At 39.8% G+C, this 19,165-nt stretch overlaps 1 pseudogene; it reads left to right on the top strand.

Annotated features, from left to right (window-relative positions):
• The first annotated feature begins 10,524 nt into the window (after positions 1-10,524).
• On the top strand, positions 10,525-16,080 carry LOC143130829 (checkpoint protein HUS1-like; annotated as a pseudogene).
• The last annotated feature ends 3,085 nt before the right edge of the window (positions 16,081-19,165 follow it).

The raw sequence follows: 19,165 nt of genomic DNA, 5'->3' as shown, positions 1-19,165 counted from the left end.
GTGCCAACTTTCCCTTGCGTTCGCCTTTTAGCCTTTGTATTTTCTCTTCTACAGCCTTTTCTGTGGGCTTTGGCACCCTCTTTTGGTCAACACGCGTAGCTGTGTTTTTATCTGCCATGTCATGTCACTTTAAAATCTTCACACACAAACTGTCACAATTCCTCGAATTATCCACAGCTTCAACTCTTCTTATGTGTTCACAACCACTTGTGATAAGAGTTACTGAATGTGTAGAATTTCTTAATATAAAGCTACTTGACTTTCAGACCCGAATATCCAGTGTGACATTTACTTTACGTTTAGACGATGGTTAGCGTTAGCATCGCCACGAGGCTAATAGAATCAAGAAAACAATATCAGACCTGTTGAAAGGAAAGCTTCATTGAGCCGACGACTCACACTCAAGGTAGGATACCTCTGTCTTTCTTTCTGTGTTTTTGAGCTGCGGCGTAGTTTTCAGCCTTCTTGGTCAATTTTCTTTGGTAGCAGCCGCTAGCAAGTTTCAGCTTAGCCCAGTCGTCCTCACGAGTCGTTGGCTTCTTCTTTTGCGGTCTTCTCACGCGGCTCGTCTGTCTGTCCGCTTCGTCGAGCAATCTTAATTTGCAATGTCGAGCAATCTTTTTCTTAACTACAGTATGAGCCACAGTCTTTTGACTTTGATGTAAGTGCAGCAAGCTGACTCATTAGCCTAGGACCTCAAAGTTCTTTCGTACTCAACACAAAACGTTATAAAATAAAAGTCTTGAATCAAAAGTTCCTTGTTTGTCTGTTTACTCATGAATTTCGAATCACAAAGCATAAAAAACTTAGGATCTTTACTTTTCTTAGATTAACTGTGTAGTTCCTGTATGAATGTTCTATAATTGTTCTGATCTCCCGTATGAATGTTCTGTGTAGGCTAGGTCAAAAGACTGTGTTGCTCCAAAGTCCAGTGGCTTCTGACTGTTTCGCGGGGTTCTATTTATTTTATACTAAATCTAACAGCCAATCAAATTACATCATTCTTAATTACTGGTCAACTGTTTACATTCCAATTTACATAACGTTTGCAACACAGGTTTTCTCCGTTCTTACAAAATAAACTCAAAATATTATTAATTCCATAGAAATGGCTTCAACAAAATTATTTAAAACTGGCGTGATGTCTGACCAGTCCTCCACAAATAACATAAAGTCATATTTTTGCGGCTAAAAAAGCTGGGCCCTATGAAAGCAAATCATTTCGCTTGGGGGGTCTGGGGGCAAGTCCAAGTCAATAAAAAAAAAAATCAAACTCAAGTCTGAGTCGAGTCCACTACTCATCCGAGTCAAGTCCAAGTCGAGTCACTATGCAAAACTGACAACCTTTGGGGCATTCGTGTCTCCAGGCAATTGGCGCTGTTAAAGTTAATAGGAACATGGTGTGATGTATGACATGAAGCAGTAGCACTCCATTGCACTAATATTAATACTAAAAATAATTTAGATATTAAAATCCTATACCAAATAATATTCTAATGACATATTACAATTATAGCCTAATGACATTACAAAAAAAAAGTCGAGTCCTCGTCTCAATTTCCAAGACCAATTCCCCATGGTCCTAGACTCGAGTACTACAACACTGGTGCCCACTAGGATCCACATGAAAAATCAGGACAAGTACTTCAAAATATACTGTATAATTGAATTTATTGACATGCATAGACCAACAGTTTACAATATTTACAAATCGCATAGCCCAAATTAATGAATAATATAGCCTGATCCTCTGACCTCAAAGTTAATCTGGAATATAGCCAATTGAATATCTTTCATATTCTAAATCCAGAATATTAGGTGACACAAGAAAAGCAGGTCCCAGGCACTCAGTCAGACATAAAAAGAGGAGAAGGAATTAATTAAAAAGTCTTTATTTGGTATGGCTTAAGTCATTTTTTTTTTTTAAATACAAGAACCAACATGTTTCAACCAACAAGTGGTCTTCAGGGCTTGTTTTTTTTTTTAAATGACTTAAGCCATACCAAATAAAGGCTTTTTAATTCATTCTTTCTCTTTTTACATCTGACTGAGTGCCTGGGACCTTCTTTTTTTGTGTCATTGGATTTTTCCCTACCCCAAGAGCACCTATTACGGACTATGTACCTGAGCGCCGGGTTGAACCTCTTGCAGTTCTTGAACATTATGTGTTTATGTGCTGAATACTAGGAGTGAGTGTGAGAGGGTTACAGGCTTAGGGATATACATTCATGGTCCACTAGAGGGAGCTCAACTGATTTTCTTCTGGTTAGGGGCCTACATTCTAGACCTCTATGGGCAAGGAGTCATTCCTTTATTCTGCAGATCTGTCCTGTGGAACAGTTTGCCTAGAGACTTGAAAATAATAATAAATGCAAAGTGATTCAAGTCTAGCCTAATTGATTTTTTTTCTTCTTGGATCTATTTGGGCAATGTTTCTTCTGCTGATGTTGATGGCAGTAGGTGTTAGTAATTTACTGTTATTTTGTTTTGTTTGGTGTTGAATGCTATTAGTAGTCCTTATCATGAACAAACTGTCAAAAATAAGCCCGCCCCCTGAAACGTCATAAATCACGTGATAACCACGCCTCCTTTTTATGCAAATTAGCCATGTGGTTGTCGCCACGTGTTGTTTGTTATTGTTATTGTTTTGTGAGTCATGTGACACTCATGTGACTGGTGTCAAACCCCTGGGCAGCCATATTGGATGTAAAGTCATGTGACAGTCATGTGACTGGTGTCAAACAATGCCACGCCCCCCTTGGCATCCATATTGGATGTAAAGTCATGTGACAGTCATGTGACTGATGTCAAACCCCTGGGCGGCCATATTGGCCCCCAAACCCCCATGTGTGTTTTGTGGATATTGGGGGTCAGATAAACTTTGTAAGAGTTGTATATGTTTAGTGGTAAATGGGAATAAATACAAAGTGTGCTGCTAGGATGGCTGAGTGGTTAAAATGATTATCTATAAAACCTTAACTAAAAGATGTCAACGACACACACCATTAGCTTGCAAAATAAAACCAGTATGACAACCAAACTCACTCCGTTGGGAAAGGTTAGTCTAGCTCTAAAGAAAGAAAATAAAGGAAGCCAAATGCAGCCTAACGATCTCGATATCAATGAGAGATTCTTGCTGGAACGAACGACAATTCACTGTGAGTAGAAAATTCTACACGTAGAGAAATGCCACAACCACTAGAATGCTAACTGGGCTACAAGGGGAGTAGATATAGCCAAAGCCTAGGACTTACCGGTGTGTTGTGCACGTTAATTTAGGTACTAGAATGTGCCTTCTCCCTACCGGACTGGACTGTCATCCTCAGCCTGGACTTTATACTAGCCTACACTTGACACGCCCTGCTGCACCGCCATCTCGCTATATGGATAAATAATATTTGGCCACTGCTATTTACCGATTTCCGGGTCCCATTGACTTACATTGAACACATGTAAACAAAACTATAAAAGCATTTCCTCCTTGAACTACTGGCATGTTGATCATGTTCCTTCCCGGCACAGTCTGTTTACCAATGATCTTACAACACAGCGCATCTCTGGGAACCTGTTGGCCTGCTGTTTAACCTACCATCGGCGTTTAATTACATCCAGTTTGCATAAGTGTAGCAGGAGTGATTGTGTTTCCCTGAATTTCCCCCATGATTTCTGTGTGTCTCTCTGTTCTGTTATTTTCCCCCCCATGGTTGTGTTGGGAGAAGGGGCTGTGGAATAAAAGTGACAGAACAAATAAACTTTAACTTGGGGCACCCCCCCCCCCCTCTCTCTTTTTGGATGGTGCATCTTGAGAGCACGCATGTTACACTGGGCAATATATTTCTGTAAGATCCAATTCAGTTGTCACATGGATTTATATGTATTGATTTAACAACAAAACACAACGCAGAGAGTATATTTAAGGGAGGTCCAGTGTTTCCCACAGAATTGGATTCAATTTGTGGCGGTAGCTGACTTGGACAACGGGGGGGGGGGTTAACGTTAAAAGGCTGCTGATGTGTGGATGCAATTCATAACGTTTTGTACAAAGTTAAAATAAAGGTTCCTACCTTTCCTTGGGACAAGCACTTTTGAATTTTGGAAAACATTTCCCATTTACATCGGGATTTTGCAAACATTCAGAATCAATAAAATGAGCCCTTCAACGAAATTGACAAGCAGCTGTAAGTAGGCTAAGCATGCTAAATTCTACATCCAAACAGTATTACGTTAGCTTTGAGATACTGCCTGATTGCATAACTTAACTTTAAGTTTAGTCTCTTCAATGTAGGCTACTATGTTGTGATAAGACCTTAGCAGAGTTAACTTCAATGCAGCAGTTTTGAACAAATTTGCGCAGCATGGTCACGATGCTAAGCAGATTTAATAGCAATTTAGCCAGACGTCTTCTATGCAATGCTTCTATGTGACAACAACAATCCTTCAACAATCGTGATTATTTTGTTAAATGCACATGCAGAGGAGGGGCAGCAGGCTACGACAGAGAGCGGGGCGGGGTAAGGAAAGGCTGCGTGCGTAAAAAGCGCAGCTCAATGGCAATGCAAGGATTTGATCTTATATTTAAACTAGAAAATGCAATTCCAGGGAATTACCATTGCATGTAAATGCAAAAAAGCTGCTGTGTATAACATTATATTACTTACAGTATGATTATTCAGATTACACAGTCTTGCAGTATTCTTGAAAACCACTTACTTGGTTAGATGTTAGCTTAGAGTATATGACAGTCAGTAAAAATAAATGGTCAATTCAATATTGATCAATATTCTTTGTTTTAATACGGCAGAATGATACTCAGAATACACTAATGAACACTTACTAATGTAAGCTTGAAGTAAAAATCACAGTTGTGTGTGTGTATGTGTATATATATATATATATATATATACACATACATACTAGGGCTGTCAAAATAACTTATTAATTTCGATTAATTAATTTGAGAAAAAATAACTGATTAAAAAAAATAACGCAGATTAATCGATTCCGTATGACCTTTGACCCCGAGCCATTGTAGTCAGTAACCATTAGACTGTAAAAAGAAGGAGAGAGAAGAAAACGTGCTGCCTAGATCATTGATTGGAACATTTACTTTTAAAAAACGGCCTGATGGTGTCGCACATTAATGCAAAGAAATAGTGTTGACATTGAGGGGAGTGTTAATTTATTTTCATTGTGTCCCCTAGGTTATATCTGTGGCCTGAAATAGCTTGTATATGAAAAAAAACTTCTTCCCGAAGCACTTTTGAATTTATTTCCTCAGCATATTAGGTCATATCATAGATTATTATGGCCATTATTAAAATAATAATAAAATAGTTTTTGAACTTTAATGTCACTAATGCTGATTATTCAATGATTCATTGGAATTTAAATATTTAAAAATACTTTCACAGCAAATATTATATATGTGATTAATTTAGATTAATTAATCACAGAGTATGTAATTAATTAGATACCATTTTTTTTAATCGATTAACAGCCCTAATATATACACAGAACTTGATAATGCCAATCATATTATCCTAAGACAGATCTATTTATCAGGTAACTCTGAACTGGCAGCAACAGCTAGAGGCCTCAGTTAATGGTATTAGGTCAAATTTGATGGTGATATATACACTGAAGAATAAAAGAGTCAGCCCTTCAGATGATCAGTTTTAGACAGAACTTAGGTTAGAATCTTATTTTTCACACAGCACAGCTCAGGTCTAAAAAGAGAGGTCTAACAGCACAGCTATGTTTCACAGATGTTACAGCACAGGTATGATTCAAAGGTATGAATGGTTGACAAATATGATTCACAGGTATACATGTTCCATATAGTTAGTGAGTATAGCCCTCACACAATATATTTCTCAGAATGTCTCAGTGTAGATCTCAGATAAGTCTCAGTATGGTTAAATGGTATGTGCACAGATATGTTGAGATATGGTCACATGTTTGTAAGAATGTATGTCAGTAGGTATGTTGCTAGCAACATTGTCAGAGATGTATGGTTGACAGGTGTGCACACAGACAGGCACACACGTAATGTCATACACGGTCATCACCACTGGTCTGGTCTGGTCTGGAACCTAAAAGGCAAAAGCAAACAAGTTTAACAGTTATACCAAAACAAGGAATGTCTGCAATTGTACAATTGTTCAATACAACTAAGGTATTTAAGTGAAGTTGTTACATTACATTAGGCTGACACATTATAACCTAACGACTAACATGGTAAACAGTTTTAAGCTTTTTAAACAATTCTAGGACAATTAAAAAAAGGTAGAGTAGGCCTACAATACAATTGTTGCACCATCAAGCTACTGGTAGTTAAATACTAGCCTATAATGTTAAATTGCAAACAAAGCAGAATTGTGTGTTTTATTGTTTTCAGTTTTAGTATAGGTGATAGAATCATATTTTAAAAAAAATAAAAAACGTAAACAGCTTAGAAAACTTTGCAGGTAAAGGGTCTGTTGTTGCTGTTGATAATCATATGAGTAAGGACGGATCATTCTGATACTAAGTATCTTGATAACCAACTGCTATAACTTAAACAGTTTGCTAGGTCTGTCAGCCACATTTTTTCCTACAGATTACAATGTACTACAAATGGAAAGTTTGATTCACGTGCCAGGCTACACTTTAATTTAGACCAGAACAATGCAGAAATTAGTAGGCCAAGTAAACATTGTAGCCTATGTTGACAACACAAACATTATAGCTCAACTTCTGTTGTGTTTTAACAAGACTTTAGTCGTATTGTCCATTTCCTAACAGTAGCCTATTCATGGCTTTCATAAGGTCCCTTTCCACAGGAGTATTAATAAAGCACCAATGAATTCATAATCTAGGTGCTTGATTGTATACACCTGTGGAAAGGGACCTGATGAAACCCATCAATAGACGAACTATAGTAGGCTATACCGTGATAGTGTTTACTTAGGCTACGTAAGAATCAGGAGCGTAGAATGACACGTAGCCTATTTGATACACAAACAAGCAGTGTACAACGTTAAACATTTGTTAAAATAAAAACAGGAGCATATATTTGTTAACTTTAACTAAAATGTGAACGGTAGAAGCTATAACGTTATGACCATCAACAAGTAGCTAACGTTATTCATGCCATGAATGAAACCCATGATGGGTTTCATCAGGTCCCTTCACACAGCCTAGCCCTAGGCTATAATCAAGCACCACGCAGTCTGCATTCATAATCTATTCTAGGTGCTTGATTTCTATACACCTGTGAAAAGTGACCTGATGTTGAATAGAACCAGAGCCTAGTATCTGTAGGCCTACTTCTCTGGTTTACGTTAACGTTCTAGTTAAAACGCTGCTGGTTAGTAGGCCTAATTAACAAATGTAACGTTAGTGCATTACGTTTGATTGTCGTTAGCTATCGAAACCTACAGCTAATAGGTCACTGTAAAGTTGACGAGATATTAACGTTGATTAACAGTGGGTTTCCTTACATAATACATATCAACGTAGCAAGGTGCTAACGTCAACTATTTCACTAACGTTAGCGTTACCTAACGTTATAACGTTAGTTTAGTTATTTGTGACCCATCATTTCATACATATAACGCTAACGTTACATAATGTTTGACGACATAAATGACTCAAATACCAAAAACCGAAACACTTACCTTGTCTGTAATTAGAGAAATGTGCCTCGAGCAAATAAAGTGACCACAGTACAGGAGGCGAAGACGTTCAGAAGATTCACAGCTCCAGTGGCAGCTCGCGTTCAGCTGTTGATTAGGCTAGGCTTGCTTTCAGCTGGAGGTCACGTCATAATGCTAAAAGTTGCCGCCAAGGCGGTCAATGTTAAGTCAATGGGAATTTATTGCTCTTTTATCGTAAATATCTCAAAAAGTATAAAGTTTACAAATGTAAAAAATACATTGTACAATTGTCCGTTACAAGACCTTTGTAGGAGTGTTTGAATGACGTCAAACGGTTCAGTCGTTTCATTGTCATTAAACGTCAAATTTGGTCGGAAGAAGAATAATAACAGATAAGAAGAACAGTGATAATAGTCCATTGCATTTACATGCAATGCAATTAAATTAAATTAAATTAAACATAGAATATTCATCTGTGGCGGCCGATTTTGATTTTGTGGCGCCCCGCCACAGATTAGTCAATGTATGGGAAACACTGGAGGTCAAAACACTCCCGTTAGATAGTAATAACGTATCTTTCTGTTTACAGGGCCGACTGCTGTGTAACAGCTGTGCCAAGATTTGGCGTTACAGACGAGTGACAAAACACAAAAACACATTCATTTCAATTCAATGCATAAACTACCTAAATGTCTTAATCCATACATCAGACACGTGATAGCCCTATTATGAACAAATGCACAATAACCATGTGTGTGTGTGTCAAAGTCTGCTTTATTGTCAATTTCTTCACCAAGACATACAAAGAGATCGAAATTACGTTTCCCACTATCCCACGGTGGAGACAAGACATATTTTACCAATTAGGTCCACAAACAAATATAACATTCAAGTAAACAATATAAAAAGTAAAAATAAGAAGGCACATACAATGAAGAAAAATAAGAGCAGCAAAATTTGAGTTGAAAATGTGCAATTGTGCGTACAGTAGACAGTCAATATAATAGTGCAAAAGTCAGGCCAATAAATGGCTGAGGTATTTCTGTTTGACCTATGCAAGTGGCATAGTGGTGCAAGTTATGTAAGAGCAGCAGAAGTGTTTTGAGGACAACAGGACAACAACAACAAGTTGCAAAGTGTGTAAGTGTACAAGTGGAGTAGTGCAAGTGGAGTAGTGCAAGGCAGCCATTGTGGGTCCAAAGTCCAGGATGTTATGTAGCTGAGGGTGGAGGGGGGAGAGAGTTCAGCATCCTAACAGCCTGGTGTATGAAGCTGTTGGTGAGTCTGGTGGTGTGGGAGCACAGGCTTCTGTACCTCTTCCCAGAGGGCAGTTGATCAAACAAATTGTGAGCGGGGTGACTTGCATCACTCACAATTGTGGTCACCTTGCGGGTGAGGTGGGAGGTGTAAATGTCCTTCAGGGAGGGGAGTGAAGCACCAATAATCCTTCCAGCTGTGTTCACTATGTGCTGCAGGGCTTTCCTGTTGTATTCAGTGCAGCTTCCGCCCCACACAGCGATACAGCTGGAGAGGATGCTCTCAATGGTGCCTCGGTAGAATGTGGTCATGATGGCTGGTGGAGCACTTGCTCGCCTGAGTTTCCGCAGGAAGTACAGGCGGCGCTGAGCTTTCTTCGCCAGTGATGCATTGTTGGTGGTCCAGGAGAGGTCTTCACTGATGTGCACCCCCAGGAATTTGGTGCTGCTCACTCTCTCCACCACAGCACCGTCGATGGTCAGTGGCAGGTGTTGGGTGTGACCTCTCCGGAAGTCAACAACAATCTCCTTGGTCTTGCTGACGTTCAGCAGGAGGTTGTTGTCCCTGCACCACGTGGTCAGAAGGTTGACCTCCAACCTGTATTGAGTCTCGTTGCCCTTGCTGATGAGACCCACCAGAGTTGTGTCGTCAGCAAATTTCACTATGTGGTCGTTGCTGTACAGTAGGTTGCAGTGCAGGTTGCAGTGCAGGGTGAAGAGCAGCGGTGTGTGTGTGTGTGTGTGTTTGCATCTGGCAAACAGCAACCATTTGATAATTCTACAAACTTCCATTTCATTATTTGTAATTCAAACAATACTATGCAGGTTAATTTCTCATTAGCCTGCTGTTATACACATGACTGTGTCAAATGTGCAGAAGCATATACATTCTGCTTTCAGCCTGAAAATGCTCACGCTTCATTGAATACAAATTAAAAAAACAGCCTGCCCTACAGAATTAAAATAGAATATAAAATAGAATATAAATAAAATGAAAATAGAATATAATGGTTGGCCTATAGAATAAAAAAAAACATGCTCTATAGGCTACTGATAGGACTTGCATATTGGCTAACACATGATAAAGCCAAGGAAGGAAAATGATAAGCACATACACTTTATCTAAAGCTTTTACAGAGAACCTCCATATGGCGTCATGTGATTAGGCTACAGGGAATACGGCTCTCTACAGTACTGGCAGCCTAATTTAGACAAAATTTTTACTGAATTTAATTAAATTACCTAAATTCCATGAGTTTAGATGTTAGATTGTTTAATTTTAGGAGGGAAACAACATAGGCCTACATCAAAACAGCCCCGCAAGCCAAAAATATGCAATGCATTTACATAAACTTTGGACAGTAGCCTAAACAGCATCTAACATTACACATAGGCTATATTCTCAAAAATATGTGTTCATCATGCCGTAGCCTTGTAATAGCCATGCCATAGCCTTGTGACAAAATAGGGATAACACCCTGCGCTATATATAATGTTCTTTATTACCATTACCATATAGAAAGATGTGGGACGCAGAACTTTGGTTGATGTCGGGCTCCTCCTAGTGGACTTTGGTGGCGGTAGCCTACTCAGTTCGTTCGGTACTGAAGTCTGGGTAGCACTTGTTTCCTTTGGGAAGAATAATATTGTTGAACTATTTTCTTAGCGGGACCTATGAGCGGGACGAAGGAAGGCTCTCTGCAGTTAACTTGTCCCAAACGATTTTTCGGTCCCAGATCACCATCTTTAAACAGCCATGAAGTTCCGATCAAAAATGATTGACGTGGGATGTCTTAATCACTTCACGCGTATGTTGTGACGCCTTGTTGTTTAGTATGTCATACTGTCGGTCGATTTATGTTTACCATTCTAATGCGATCTAGGGGAATTTGGTTACTGAAGCTAAGAAGTTAACCCTTTCAGTCTGATGAAAACGACTAACTTTGCTGGGTAGCGTTAATAATGTCTATAAACCATGTCGATTTTAGGTGGTGTTACGTTACCTGAAGTGAAGGTAGCAACCTCGCAGAATGCCAGACAGTAACGTGTTAGCTAGCTAGCTAGTAGGCACCTGTAGCCTATCTTTCAGGTAAAGTTGGCAAAAGGTCATTAAACCACGGCCAAGTTAACGTGTTGGCTGGAGTGGATAGCGAAGCTCTTGTAGTTTGGCCCTGGGCAGTCCTTAAAATGCTGCATTGTGTTTCAAGAGAATTCAACCGTATGGTTATACATTGTGTTTTGTTTTGCTCATCAGGTGTTGTGAACACGATTGCTAAACTGAACAAGAACCGTGTCCTGCGACTCACTCCTGACAACCTCTACTTTGTGCTCTCCGGGAAGGTGTCCAACGGCGGGGTTAGCATGTGGTGCGAGTTATTACAAGTGGGTATATAAACAGGTATACACGCTTAAATCCCCTTCTTTGAAGTGTGTATGTATCAAACACCTCATGAGCACAGACTCCTTATATAGCATGTCTGTTTTGTTAACCTGTGCTGGCAATGCAGAGCTATTTGGCTTAATGAACACTTCCGTTGTGCTCACTAACTGCATGTTTGAATTCCCTGTGCTTTCTGTGAGGAGCTTCAGTATAGTGTCCAGGCGCGCCTGCAGGTGTACGTCCGTACGCACTGTGCGTACCATCACTCAACAACGAGAGAAAATGTACCTTGTGTGTGTGTATATTCACACCATATTGGCCTACCATACCTTTCCAACTATGCACAGTATCCCATTAGTTGCATGCCATCAGGCTATTTACAATTTTCTATTAAGTAAAGTTCGTGAACATTAACAACATATAACATTAACGCTCACACACATGTTTGAGCAGGAGAGAATACGCACGCAGGCACGCATAGGCTACTTGTTTTCTTTTACTCGGCTTTCTATATGGTTATCACAGGGTTCCTACGCAGTATGGAAAACCTGGAAAAGTATGGAATTTGATTTTAGTAATTTCCAGGTCTGGATAAGTATGGAAAAAAGAAACAAGGGTATGGAGAAATATTTGTGTTTCCAGACTATTGCATCTACAGTACTAATCACTTCACTCAGGTCATAATAAACCATTCCTACTGTTGTGTAGCTTAAGATGTCAGTCCACATCATCAAGATACAATTGAATTGGGGTCCTAAGAAAAAAAATCTCTCCCACAAGGGGACCCATTGACATTGTCGAAAACCCCAGTTCTATGCACGTGCCCTATACCTAGCTCTGCTATTTTCGGCTAAAACACTGGTAGACTTTTTTGATTTTGTAAAAGTTACCAAGACATGGATACTGCATTATCTGATAAACTGTTATTGCAAACAAATAATACTGTTTACGGTGATTTCTGAGGCCTCTGCCAGCAGTGCACTAGTCTCCAACATGTAGTATGCTGTATCAAATGTTAGTGCACCTTACAACACAGCACTTCCCCATTGAAAAGTATCCAACAATGGGCAAGTGTTTTCTGAGGGCTAACAAGTTAATAATAAACATTATTATACAGCTCTTCACAATGCTAGTAGAACACTATATTGACAACGGCTAGAATACGGTCAGAAAAATCTACCGAGAAGTTTGAACATTTGAGTATGGAAAAAGTATGGAATTTTGAAATGGAAAATGTGTAGGAACCCTGTTATCAGCACACAATGTTGAGCTAATTCACTAACTCAATACTCATCATGGATATCACAAGTTTAAACAACGAAAACAGAAAGGATGGAGGCAGCAAAGCTAGAGGAGCTATTCAAGATGGGCAAGAACAAGGTTGGCTAAGCAATTGGTGTGCTTGTCAGAACGACTGCATTACAGCTGTTTAAAGCCAGACGTTACAGTACGCCAGGGGTCGGCAAATAGTGGCCCGCGGGCCAATTTTGGCCCGCCATCTATTCTATCTGGCCCGCGAGATGACGTTAATTTGCTGTTGAATGAATTTTTTTTTTAACCCCATGTTTTTAAAAAGAAAAAAAGGCCTACAGCAATCCCATCAATTTCAAAACATTTATTGAGGTATAGATGATAGTCCTACTAAAGTGACAAAACAGGTGGAACATCCTTGCAGTTATCCATGACGCACAGGTCGGAACGGTATTGGCACGCGAGTGCGCGTAATCTTGTGCAAAAAAACAACAACAGTGTCCTGTCTCCCTCTTCCAGTGGGCAAGGTCAAAAATAGCCTATGTTTCGTTAAATTAATAGGCTTGGCATTAAGAAATGCAGGCAGGCTCAACACATACCTCTGCTTCCATTCTTCTTTGTAGGTCCTGCATTCTGAATCAATTTTTCTTTTCAAGGCTTTTGACAACGACATTTTGCATCGATAACTAGCATATAGCAATGTTCAGCTAATCATTTACACGTCATCCAAAAGAATAATATTTGTAGCCTACACATTAGTTACGGCAAGTTGCTAGGCAAGTCGCCTGTTTCATGAGAGACGACAGGAGATGCAGCAGGCGGCATAAAAACAGCGCACATAAGCAAATAAACGTTTTTAATGGAATTAAATTAAATGCATTTTAAAAGTTAGATGATGTTTATTTTAATATAATATAATAATTAATAATTTAAATAGTAGGCCTATAACCCCCCCCCCCCCCCCCCCCCCCCATTACAAAAGCTATGGCCCGCGATGCCATTGTCTGAAAAAAAATTGGCCCGGGTCCAAACGTAATTGCCGACCCCTGCAGTACGCTATAACACAACTAAAGGTAGCCTTAGCCTGTATAGGGATGTATAAAGTTGCCCAAATGAATAGGTAATTGTAGACGTTGTTGTTTTGTTGTTGCATTATTGCATGTGGATGTTGTTATGCTATGTATGCACGAACCTAAAGGAAAAATACTGTCCACGCGTGATGGGTGTGCGTACCATAGCATTAATTCCTGCAGGCTAGTGTAGTGTACGGTAGTATCTGTTTCAGATCAAGCACCTTATGATCATAGGTTCCTTTTATAACATGGCTAAATGAACACATCCGTTGCTCTCTCAAAATAGCACCTGCTTATGGTTACTCTTGACAGGTGAGCTTCTTTGATAAATATCAGATAGAGGGTGTATCACCGGATGCCAATGAGATATGTCTGGAGTTGGCTCCAGAGAACATATCGAGAGCTCTGAAGACAGCCCAAAACGCCAAGTCCGTCAAAATCAAACTAACCAAGAAACACTGCCCCATGTCTCACCCTTGCCGCAGAGCTGGTAAGTTGCGTCATTCCATTCTACTAAAATTCAGAATGTCAGACAATGTCAGAATGTCTAACCCTAACCTGTCAGTTGAGACTGCAGTCATTAGGTGACATTTACACCTTGTAAGTTAAAGGTACTCTAAGCGATGGCACGCGTTTTTTAGGCTAAAACATTTTTGCACTGCAAACATCACCTAACCAACCGCTAGCTGTCTGTGTCCTGAATACACTGTAAAAAACGTGATGTCTGTGGACAGCACAGGCTCCAAAAACGGCAACAAAAACAACCTGGGCAAACCTAGCCCATAAAAACATAACAAACTGTTCCAGCAAATCACAGACAAGATGTGCGTTTAGGAGAGTTTCAATTGCACAGGAGCAGCATGGGAGGGAGGGGGAGGAAGTAGCGAGCTAGCTCTCTGTTTTGTTTGAAAGTCAACAGAAGTGACGTTACCCAGCATCGCTTAGAGCACCTTTAACCTGTTTGATGAATATCAGATCACTTAGAGCACCTTTAACCTGTTTGATGAATATCAGATGATGTATTGATGCCCTTGTCACACTGCACCTTGGTTGTTCCCTGTTTTAAGTGGCTTTGGATAAAACTGCCAGCTAAGTGTTTAAGTGTAAATGTAAGTATATGCACTTTATTTGTGTCCCTCCACCAAAGCCCTCGTTGTCCAGTGTGAGTCGTGTTGTCACGCACGATATCCCAGTGGATGTCATACCCCGGCGTATGTGGCACGACTTCAAAGAACCCAGCATGCCAGACTTTGACGTGAGTGGCAACATTGTGAAGATCTTCTCAACTAACATGTTTTAGTGCAAAACTAATTTTGCAACTCTATATGTCTGTAAAAAATGACATGTCCATAGTATACTGTTTTGTAGGTCAGCATATATTTGCGTCCTCTCAAAATAATGAAAAATGTTGTGGACAGGATGAAGAACCTGTCCAATTATTTGGTGAGTGAAATGTAGACACAATATCTTTATTACATAAGCACCACTGCCATGCAAGGAGTGGGCTCATTGGCCTTTACATCACTATATTGTTACATCACTATATTGTTTAGCCTTTACATCACTATATTGTTACATCACTACATTGTTTAGCCTTTACATCACTATATTGTTACATCACTACATTGTTTAGCCTTTACATCACTATATTGTTTAGCCTTTGACTTCTGTACATTTTTTCACTACAATTTCTCTGTAAGAGACGGAGGAATGAAAGGAGGCATTGAAACAAAGAAACGCAGATTATTAATTTGTAGAGTGTTTGGAAATATGTCCAATTCATTTTCTTATTTCATTTTCATTTATTTATGTATAAGGACAACTCACATTAATCAACATTACTTTATTTATGTATAAGGACAACTCACATTAGTCAACATTACTGTCAATGTAGCAGTGTTAGCCAGCTGGCTAATTTTCCTTCCATTCCTTTGGCAGGATGTAATAATAAACATCTACTGACTTGGCCAGTTGTTCTTAAATGGCAGCTTTTGAATACAGACAGTAGAATGCTGGGGCATGGTTTTTTTTTTTATATAAAAATAATTTCTTGCCTGTGTTTAATGTTTGCTATGCTTTGGAACACTTGAATGATTGTGCTTGATTTGCAGGTCATTGAAGCAAACCTCAGTGGTGAGATGAATCTAAAGATTGAGTGTCCGTGACGAAGCACTTCAAAGACCTTGGGAACCCACCGTGGGGTATGACATACCAAAGATTCTATAGTTAACTTTATCAACCGTCTCTGGTATGACCAAAGATTCTATAGTTAACTTTATCATATCAACCGTCTCTGGTATGACCAAAGATTCTATAGTTAACTTTATCAACCGTCTCTGGTATGACCAAAGATTCTATAGTTAACTTTATCAACCGTCTCTGGTATGACCAAAGATTCTATAGTTAACTTTATCAACCGTCTCTGGTATGACCAAAGATTCTATAGTTAACTTTATTAACCGTCTCTGGTATGACCAAAGATTCTATAGTTAACTTTATCAACCGTCTCTGGTATGACCAAAGATTCTATAGTTAACTTTATCAACCGTCTCTGGTATTACCAAAGATTCTATAGTTAACTTTATCAACCGTCTCTGGTATGACCATGACTTGATGTAAACGGTGGGCAAACCACCAACTTCATGAGTAAAGTGTCTCATGCATGAACTAAAGGGTCATTCCGTGTGAAATCACCCAATTTCAGCACAATTTGGCAGGTGACCCTCTCCGAAAAAATCAGAAAAAAATCACAGGTGTTTGTAGACCAAATCCATGCATAGATCTTAAATAGTATATCTGTATAACTAATCGTTGCAAAACTACAGCCCTTTGAAACTTCAAGTCATTTTAAGCATTGTGGTGAACAATCCTTTTTGTTCAACTTCCAGTATTATTGGCTCTTTTGGTATTTCACACACATTAGTGAAACTATGTGAATAGAAGTACATTTTCCTGTTGAATTAAAAAATACAATCGGATCAGACGTATCTTGTATACTTTCCCCTCTGCAAAGCTCTGAAAATGGCTATAAATTCATAATGTGAAAAGACATCATCACCTTTGAGGGCTTCTCATTCAAAAAGTATGTGACACAAATTCATCAGATTTTTTTCCTACACATATATGTATTATAAGGTCCTGTCCATGCATTAACTTTGGTTGTTAAGCACTGAGCGTGTTCACCTGAGCCACACACACGCACACACACACACACATGAAAACACAGCACTGAGCATGTTCACCTGAACCACACACACACACGCGCACACACACACACACACACGAAAACACAGCACTGAGCATGTTCACCTGAACCACACACACACACACACACATGCGCACACACACGTGAAAACACAGCACTGAGCGTGCTCACCTGAACCACACGCACACACACACACACGCGCGCGCACACACACACACACACATGAAAACACAGCACTGAGCGTGCTCACCTGAACCACACGCACACACACACACACACACACACACACACGCGCGCACACACACACACACACATGAAAACACAGCACTGAGCGTGCTCACCCCAACCTCATGCTGTTCCTCTTGCGTGTGGTGCGGCGTGTTCTCTGGTCTGTCCTCCTGTCTCCCCCTGCAGGTGACGACGCGTCGCAGAGCCGTGACGTGGAGGCCATGGCACACACACACACACACGCACACATGGCACACACTCGCACACACACACACACACACACATGGCACACACTCACACACACACACATGGCACACACTCACACACACACACACACACACATGGCACACACTCACACACACACGCATGGCACACACTCACACACACACACACATGGCAAACACTCACACACACGCACACACACACATGGCACACACTCACACACACACACACACACACACGCACATGGCACACACTCACACACACACACGCACACACACATGGCAATGAATTTGCAGTAAATTTCGACATGCATGGATGTTTCCAAATTTGGGCTTTAATTTTTACAATGTGTTTAAATTGTTCCACATGATTTCATAACGGGCCAAATACAAAATAAATGTTACAAATATCGCCTAGATATTGGTAAATCAGAGGACAGCTGACTGAGTTTGTGAAAGTAGCCTTAGTCTAATGATCACAAAATGCTAAGCATGCAACTAGGCAGTTTGAGTTTCTTAAAGCTGAGCTGTGGTTAAATTGTTCAATACATGATTTTATAACAGGCCAAATATAAAATAAATGTTATATATAGCCTAGATATCTGTAAATATTAGATGATCAGATGATTTACAGTTCTATGTAATATGTCATGTTTCATGTTTTTGTAATGTTTCATACAGTGATGCAGGTCTACTGCAGTGAATAGGCTAAATAAAACTTTGATAATTTGTATAGCCTACTACTGTATAGTTAACTTTGGCCTTGGTGCCCTGACATGTGGCCTTTGTGCCCCCCACCAAATATGCCCAACTGAAGGCCAAGTGGCCTTGCCCCCAGAATGGTGAAATTCCAAGCCTGCTTCCAAATAACATTTGATAAATGAACCTTACATTTTTCAGTAGCCTTAAGTGTGTTAACAGTGCGTGTTTGAACAAAATCTGGTTTGGTTCTTACCGGGGCTTTTACTGCCTGAAATATCCAAATTTTTTTACAGCTATTTTTTTGTCAAATGTCATTTTTGGCACATAGCTCATTTAGATACACTTATGGTGTGGGTGGCAGGCTTGTGCAAAATTCCAGAATTGAATTGAAACTGGCTCTTAAATTCCAATTCAATTCTTGAATTTCACTTGCATTTCAATTGAGGTAGAAAACAGGAAGCAATTCGAATTGTGCACAACCCTGGTGGGTGCTTGCATTTCTTTAGGAATCTGCCATCTTGGTTTGTATAGAAATGAGTATTAAGTGACACATACACGTAGGAGGGCGGACATAGAGGATGGGCGGTAATAGGTGACGTTCCGATAGTTCTTTTAGTTATGCAACAATGAGAACCTCTTCTGTTCTTTTCTGCTCCTCCTTCAACAGACATCGTTCACAAGCGAATTGTGCACTTGATCTTGCTACACGAGGACGTATCCCTGATGTACTTCATCCCCGCCGTGGCATGAGTGGGCATCTGGTGGGCTCTCCTCATCCCTGCCGTGGCATGAGTGGGCATCTGGTGTGGTCTCTTTTGAAGAGTTCAGACCCTGGACGCTGCGTGTCCTGGAGAGGAGCCATTTCAGAGTGGGCGCAAGATGACTAGAGTCTCGGCAGTGATGTACTGCATTCTCTGATCTTTAATGAGGCAGGAAGTGAAATCTAATATTTACAAGCTTGCTGCTCTCAAGTTGATGCTGCTGGTACCTTTGCATCATTGCCATTGTGAGTGTGTGATACTTGGTAGGAGTTCAATACTACAGTGTAGATAGCTTATTGTACCTATGTGAGTTTGATGCTTTGAATAACAAGTTGATGCTATAAGATGCCCTGTTTATAAATATTTAGTTATTTCCTTTTCTAAATATTCCAAAATAAGAGTGTTGTGCTTTCTATAAAGAGTGTTTTGTTGACTTTCAATTCTGAATTAT

The sequence above is a fragment of the Alosa pseudoharengus genome, unplaced genomic scaffold (genome assembly GCF_046254945.1).
Source record: "Alosa pseudoharengus isolate Yale_2024_CS ecotype anadromous, Long Island Sound unplaced genomic scaffold, YU_APseudo_1.1 YU_APseudo_1.1_scf_18, whole genome shotgun sequence".
NCBI classification, from domain to species: domain Eukaryota; kingdom Metazoa; phylum Chordata; class Actinopteri; order Clupeiformes; family Clupeidae; genus Alosa; species Alosa pseudoharengus.
Note: the sequence above shows the minus strand (reverse complement) of the source record. Positions and strands in the feature narration are given on the sequence as shown.